The 7,500-nt window shown below is 29.9% G+C and overlaps 2 non-coding genes and 1 pseudogene across 2 annotated transcripts in view; all 3 read left to right on the top strand.

Annotated features, from left to right (window-relative positions):
• The first annotated feature begins 3,499 nt into the window (after nucleotides 1-3,499).
• LOC129252585 (small subunit ribosomal RNA) lies at nucleotides 3,500-5,490 on the top strand. Its single transcript, XR_008583525.1, has one exon. It is a non-coding gene; the product is annotated as a small subunit ribosomal RNA (ribosomal RNA).
• Nucleotides 5,491-6,092: 602 nt separating this feature from the next.
• Nucleotides 6,093-6,273, top strand: LOC129252593 (5.8S ribosomal RNA; annotated as a pseudogene).
• Nucleotides 6,274-6,718: 445 nt separating this feature from the next.
• Nucleotides 6,719-7,500, top strand: part of LOC129252590 (large subunit ribosomal RNA) — a 3,987-nt gene continuing 3,205 nt past the window's right edge. Inside the window, exon 1 of the ribosomal RNA XR_008583530.1 lies at nucleotides 6,719-7,500. This exon is cut by the window's right edge and continues 3,205 nt beyond it. This is a non-coding gene — a ribosomal RNA (large subunit ribosomal RNA).

Genomic DNA, 7,500 nt, shown 5'->3' with positions numbered 1-7,500 from the left:
TTTTCCATACGTTAGTTTAAATAGAAAGTTATGGAATATAACCTTGGCATATTGGCACTAAAATATATAATAAAGACATTTCAAATCAAACTGAAATGTATTGAAATGAATTTTTCCCATACATTTTTGACAATGTGAGGTGTGCATGGCAAAAAACACTCACGGTGAAGGCATGTGATATAATATGAAAATATCAAAAGTTAACTAACCAATGATATTGAAGCATATAAATCGAATCATAACTATATGAAACTCGAATTTAAGCCATATTAAACTGGTAATATTGTGATTTTATGCCTGGTTTTCCATACGTTAGTTTAAATAGAAAGTTATGGAATATAACCTTGGCATATTGGCACTAAAATATATAATAAAGACATTTCAAATCAAACTGAAATGTATTGAAATGAATTTTTCCCATACATTTTTGACAATGTGAGGTGTGCATGGCAAAAAACACTCACGGTGAAGGCATGTGATATAATATGAAAATATCAAAAGTTAACTAACCAATGATATTGAAGCATATAAATCGAATCATAACTATATGAAACTCGAATTTAAGCCATATTAAACTGGTAATATTGTGATTTTATGCCTGGTTTTCCATACGTTAGTTTAAATAAAGAGTTATGGAATATAACCTTGGCATATTGGCACTAAAATATATAATAAAGACATTTCAAATCAAACTGAAATGTATTGAAATGAATTTTTCCCATACATTTTTGACAATGTGAGGTGTGCATGGCAAAAAACACTCACGGTGAAGGCATGTGATATAATATGAAAATATCAAAAGTTAACTAACCAATGATATTGAAGCATATAAATCGAATCATAACTATATGAAACTCGAATTTAAGCCATATTAAACTGGTAATATTGTGATTTTATGCCTGGTTTTTTCCATACGTTAGTTTAAATAGAAAAAATTTTCGAATATATATACATATATGAAGAATTCATATTAGCTATACTAACATGTTATGGAATATAACCTTGGCATATTGGCACTAAAATATATAATAAAGACATTTCAAATCAAACTGAAATGTATTGAAATGAATTTTCCCCATACATTTTTGACAATGTGAGGTGTGCATGGCAAAAAACACCACGGTGAAGGCATGTGAAATGATATGAAAATATCAAAAGTTAACTAACCAATGATATTGAAACATATAAATCGAATCATAACTATATGAAACTCGAATTTAAGCCATATTAAACTGGTAATATTGTGATTTTATGCCTGGTTTTCCATACGTTAGTTTAAATAGAAAGTTATGGAATATAACCTTGGCATATTGGCACTAAAATATATAATAAAGACATTTCAAATCAAACTGAAATGTATTGAAATGAATTTTTCCCATACATTTTTGACAATGTGAGGTGTGCATGGCAAAAAACACTCACGGTGAAGGCATGTGATATAATATGAAAATATCAAAAGTTAACTAACCAATGATATTGAAGCATATAAATCGAATCATAACTATATGAAACTCGAATTTAAGCCATATTAAACTGGTAATATTGTATTTTATGCCTGGTTTTCCATACGTTAGTTTAAATAAAGAGTTATGGAATATAACCTTGGCATATTGGCACTAAAATATATAATAAAGACATTTCAAATCAAACTGAAATGTATTGAAATGAATTTTTCCCATACATTTTTGACAATGTGAGGTGTGCATGGCAAAAAACACTCACGGTGAAGGCATGTGATATAATATGAAAATATCAAAAGTTAACTAACCAATGATATTGAAGCATATAAATCGAATCATAACTATATGAAACTCGAATTTGAGCCATATTAAACTGGTAATATTGTGATTTTATGCCTGGTTTTCCATACGTTAGTTTAAATAGAAAAAAATTCTCGAATATATATACATATATGAAGAATCTATATTCTATACTAACATTTTATGGAATATAACCTTGGCATATTGCCATTAAAATATATAATAAAGACATTTCAAGTCAAACTGAAATGTATTGAAATGAATTTTTCCCATACATTTTTGACAATGTGAGGTGTGCATGGCAAAAAACACTCACGGTGAAGGCATGTGAAATATAATATGAAAATATCAAAAGTTAACTAACCAATGATATTGAAGCATATAAATCGAATCATAACTATATGAAACTCGAATTTAAGCCATATTAAACTGTTAATATTGTGATTTTATGCCTGGTTTTCCATACGTTAGTTTAAATAAAGAGTTATGGAATATAACCTTGGCATATTGGCACTAAAATATATAATAAAGACATTTCAAATCAAACTGAAATGTATTGAAATGAATTTTTCCCATACATTTTTGACAATGTGAGGTGTGCATGGCAAAAAACACTCACGGTGAAGGCATGTGATATAATATGAAAATATCAAAAGTTAACTAACCAATGATATTGAAGCATATAAATCGAATCATAACTATATGAAACTCGAATTTGAGCCATATTAAACTGGTAATATTGTGATTTTATGCCTGGTTTTCCATACGTTAGTTTAAATAAAGAGTTATGGAATATAACCTTGGCATATTGGCACTAAAATATATAATAAAGACATTTCAAATCAAACTGAAATGTATTGAAATGAATTTTTCCCATACATTTTTGACAATGTGAGGTGTGCATGGCAAAAAACACTCACGGTGAAGGCATGTGATATAATATGAAAATATCAAAAGTTAACTAACCAATGATATTGAAGCATATAAATCGAATCATAACTATATGAAACTCGAATTTGAGCCATATTAAACTGGTAATATTATGATTTTATTCCTGGTTTTCCATACGTTAGTTTAAATAGAAAAAATTTTCGAATATATATACATATATGAAGAATCTATATTCTATACTAACATGTTATGGCATATTGGTGTTATTGTATTTTATTCCTGGTTTTCTATAGTTAGTTTAAATAGAAATAAATTTTTGAATTCAAAATTTTATATTCTATACTAGCATTACATAGAAATTATCCTCAACTGTTTGTTTCTTGTATAAATACAGGAAATTAAACAGATGATGAAGAGAAAAAAATAAGAAAAACAAAAATTTATAAGAAAAATTAAATTTTAAACAAAGGAAAAGAGGAGAAAATTTTTTCAATCATATATATTTATGATTAAAAAATAGAATTATGAAATTATTAATTTCAATTCAAAGAGAAAAATTATGTAATATATGAAATTATTACATTAAAAATGCATTTGAAAAAAAAGTAAAATGTTATTAAGAATGATAAATTATTTGAAAATTGGCAAATATTAAGAAGAAATATCGTTCTTATATTTTTATATAAAATATATAATATAGAGAACGAAAATTCTTTTTCATAAAAAACGGTTTTTGAATTTTGATAAGAAAAGCTAAAGGGGGGTCGCCCCTTTACTTTTTATATACACCGTAATTTATGAAATTTTCAAATATGAAAAACAAAGAAAAATATATAAATAAAAATATTATTCTGGTTGATCCTGCCAGTAGTTATATGCTTGTCTCAAAGATTAAGCCATGCATGTCTAAGTACAAACAAATTAAAAGTGAAACCGCAAAAGGCTCATTATATCAGTTATGGTTCCATAGATCGTTAACAGTTACTTGGATAACTGTGGTAATTCTAGAGCTAATACATGCAATATAAACACGGACCTTATGGAACGTGTGCTTTTATTAGACTAAAACCAAGCGATCATTTGATCGTTAAATTGGTTGAACTCTAGATAACTTGCAGATCGTATGGTCCCGTACCGACGACAGATCTTTCAAATGTCTGCCCTATCAACTTTTGATGGTAGTATCTAGGACTACCATGGTTGCAACGGGTAACGGGGAATCAGGGTTCGATTCCGGAGAGGGAGCCTGAGAAACGGCTACCACATCTAAGGAAGGCAGCAGGCGCGTAAATTACCCACTCCCAGTTCGGGGAGGTAGTGACGAAAAATAACAATACAGGACTCATATCCGAGGCCCTGTAATTGGAATGAGTACACTTTAAATCCTTTAACAAGGACCTATTGGAGGGCAAGTCTGGTGCCAGCAGCCGCGGTAATTCCAGCTCCAATAGCGTATATTAAAGTTGTTGCGGTTAAAACGTTCGTAGTTGAATTTGTGCTTCATACGGGTAGTACAACTATATATTGTGGTATGTACATTACCTTATGTATGTAAGCGTATTACCGGTGGAGTTCTTATATATAATTAATACAATGTATTTTTTATATATTCCTCCTATTTAAACCTACTTCAGTGCTCTTCATCGAGTGTTGTTGTGGGCCGGTACAATTACTTTGAACAAATTAGAGTGCTTAAAGCAGGCTCCAAATGCCTGAATATTTTGTGCATGGAATAATGAAATAAGACCTCTGTTCTACTTTCATTGGTTTTTAGATCAAGAGGTAATGATTAATAGAAGCAGTTTGGGGGCATTAGTATTACGACGCGAGAGGTGAAATTCTTGGACCGTCGTAAGACTAACTTAAGCGAAAGCATTTGCCAAAGATGTTTTCATTAATCAAGAACGAAAGTTAGAGGTTCGAAGGCGATCAGATACCGCCCTAGTTCTAACCATAAACGATGCCAGCTAGCAATTGGGTGTAGCTACTACTATGGCTCTCTCAGTCGCTTCCCGGGAAACCAAAGCTTTTGGGCTCCGGGGGAAGTATGGTTGCAAAGCTGAAACTTAAAGGAATTGACGGAAGGGCACCACCAGGAGTGGAGCCTGCGGCTTAATTTGACTCAACACGGGAAAACTTACCAGGTCCGAACATAAGCGTGTAAGACAGATTGATAGCTCTTTCTCGAATCTATGGGTGGTGGTGCATGGCCGTTCTTAGTTCGTGGAGTGATTTGTCTGGTTAATTCCGATAACGAACGAGACTCAAATATATTAAATAGATGCTTTCAGGATTATGATGTTGAAACTTATATAGCCTTCTTTCATGCGTACATCTTGAATGTACAAGTGTTTGAATGTGTTTATATAAGTGGAGTCGTACCTGTTGGTTTGTCCCATTATAAGGACACTAGCTTCTTAAATGGACAAATTGCGTCTAGCAGTAACGAGATTGAGCAATAACAGGTCTGTGATGCCCTTAGATGTCCTGGGCTGCACGCGCGCTACAATGAAAGTATCAACGTGTATTTCCTAGACCGAGAGGTCCGGGTAAACCGCTGAACCACTTTCATGCTTGGGATTGTGAACTGAAACTGTTCACATGAACTTGGAATTCCCAGTAAGTGCGAGTTATTAACTCGCATTGATTAAGTCCCTGCCCTTTGTACATACCGCCCGTCGCTACTACCGATTGAATTATTTAGTGAGGTCTCCGGACGTGATCACTGTGACGCCTCGTGTGTCACGGTTGTTTCGCAAAAGTTGACCGAACTTGATTATTTAGAGGAAGTAAAAGTCGTAACAAGGTTTCCGTAGGTGAACCTGCGGAAGGATCATTATTGTGTTCCATATCCGTAAGAAAAACAAACAAACAAACAAACAAACAAACAAACAGACAAGCAAACAAACGAACAAAAAGAAAAAAAAAAAAAAAAAAAAAAAGAAAAAAAAAAAAAAATTTATATAATTATTTTGAATCCATAATTCTTTTTATTCTTTTTCATTCAATTTGTGATCCATCAATTATATCATATTAAATATAATATATGATGGTACATTTTGTAATGTTTTTTCTTATTTTTTTCTTTTAAAAACCTTTAAACATGAAAATAAAAAGTTGTACTTATTATTCATTTGATTGAATGATAAGTTAATTTGTTCACAATAACAAAAGTGGTATATATTTATTATATTATTATATATATACATAAAATGATTAAAAAAATACAAAATAATTGAATCATAATAAATACCACCACTGTATTATTGTTGAACTAAGACATTCGCAACTTAATAAAAATGTTTAGAGTTAAATATATTTGATATATATTATTGAAAGAAAATCAATTTATATATTATTAATATTATTTAATTTTACTCTTTCAATTAATATATGCAAAAAAAAATTGACATTTGTTATAAATAAAAATAAATAAAAAAATACTCTAAGCGGTGGATCACTTGGCTCATGGGTCGATGAAGAACGCAGCAAACTGTGCGTCATCGTGTGAACTGCAGGACACATGAACATCGACATTTTGAACGCATATCGCAGTCCATGCTGTTATGTACATTAAATTCAATTTTAAAGTACTGCTTGGACTACATATGGTTGAGGGTTGTAAGACTATGCTAAATAAGTTGCTTATTCTTTTATAAAAATAATTGAATTTAAGCAAATGTGTATATTATTGGATTTTAAATAATTCATAATATTAATAGCAAAAAAAATAAAGATATATAATGAATTTTATTTATTATATATTCTTTAAAAAAAAAATCCTCTCAAATAAAATGAAATGATGAAAATATTGAATCTAAGTATTCTTTACAAAAAATTTTCATATTATTTATATATATATATATAAAATAATAATTTATATATGTAATTAAAAGGAGGAATGTCTAGCATAAAAATTAAATTTTTTATTCTAGGATTGCCTCATTTTACATTATTATTATTTTTATATATTTACAATATATAAAAGGAGAAAAGAAAAATAGAGATGAAAAGATGATATAATTTTTTTTATTAAATTGTGAGAAGATAAAAAAAGAATATTAAAACAACCTCAACTCATATGGGATTACCCCCTGAATTTAAGCATATTAATGAGGGGAGGAAAAGAAACTAACAAGGATTTTCTTAGTAGCGGCGAGCGAAAAGAAAATAGTTCAGCACTAAGTCACTTTGTCTATATGTCAAATGTGAGATGCAGTGTATGGAATATCTTAATATCTAGTATGAGAAATTAACGATTTAAGTCCTTCTTAAATGAGGCCATTTACCCATAGAGGGTGCCAGGCCCGTATAACGTTAATGATTACTAGAAAGATATTTCCAAAGAGTCGTGTTGCTTGATAGTGCAGCACTAAGTGGGTGGTAAACTCCATCTAAAACTAAATATAACCATGAGACCGATAGTAAACAAGTACCGTGAGGGAAAGTTGAAAAGAACTCTGAATAGAGAGTTAAATAGTACGTGAAACTGCTTAGAGGTTAAGCCCGATGAACCTGAATATCCATTATGAAAAATTCATCATTAAATAATTAAAAAAATAATGTGCATTTTTTTCATATAAGGACATTGTAATCTATTAACATAATAAAGTATTTATCAAAAGAATCATTGGTGATATTAAGTTTATTTAAATTAATTTGCTTTTTAAGCATATTAACATAAAATAAATACTAATGATTTGATAAAGTGTTGATAGATTTTATTATATATAATGCTAAAATTCATTTTTTGAATTTTACAAAAAATTTAATATCTATGATATTAATATTTATTTGTATGCATTTATATGATTAACAATGCGAAAGATTCAGGATACCTTCGGGACCC

This window comes from Anastrepha obliqua, unplaced genomic scaffold (assembly GCF_027943255.1).
Source record: "Anastrepha obliqua isolate idAnaObli1 unplaced genomic scaffold, idAnaObli1_1.0 ptg000279l, whole genome shotgun sequence".
NCBI lineage: Eukaryota > Metazoa > Arthropoda > Insecta > Diptera > Tephritidae > Anastrepha > Anastrepha obliqua.
This window is presented reverse-complemented; position numbering and strand designations above follow the sequence as displayed.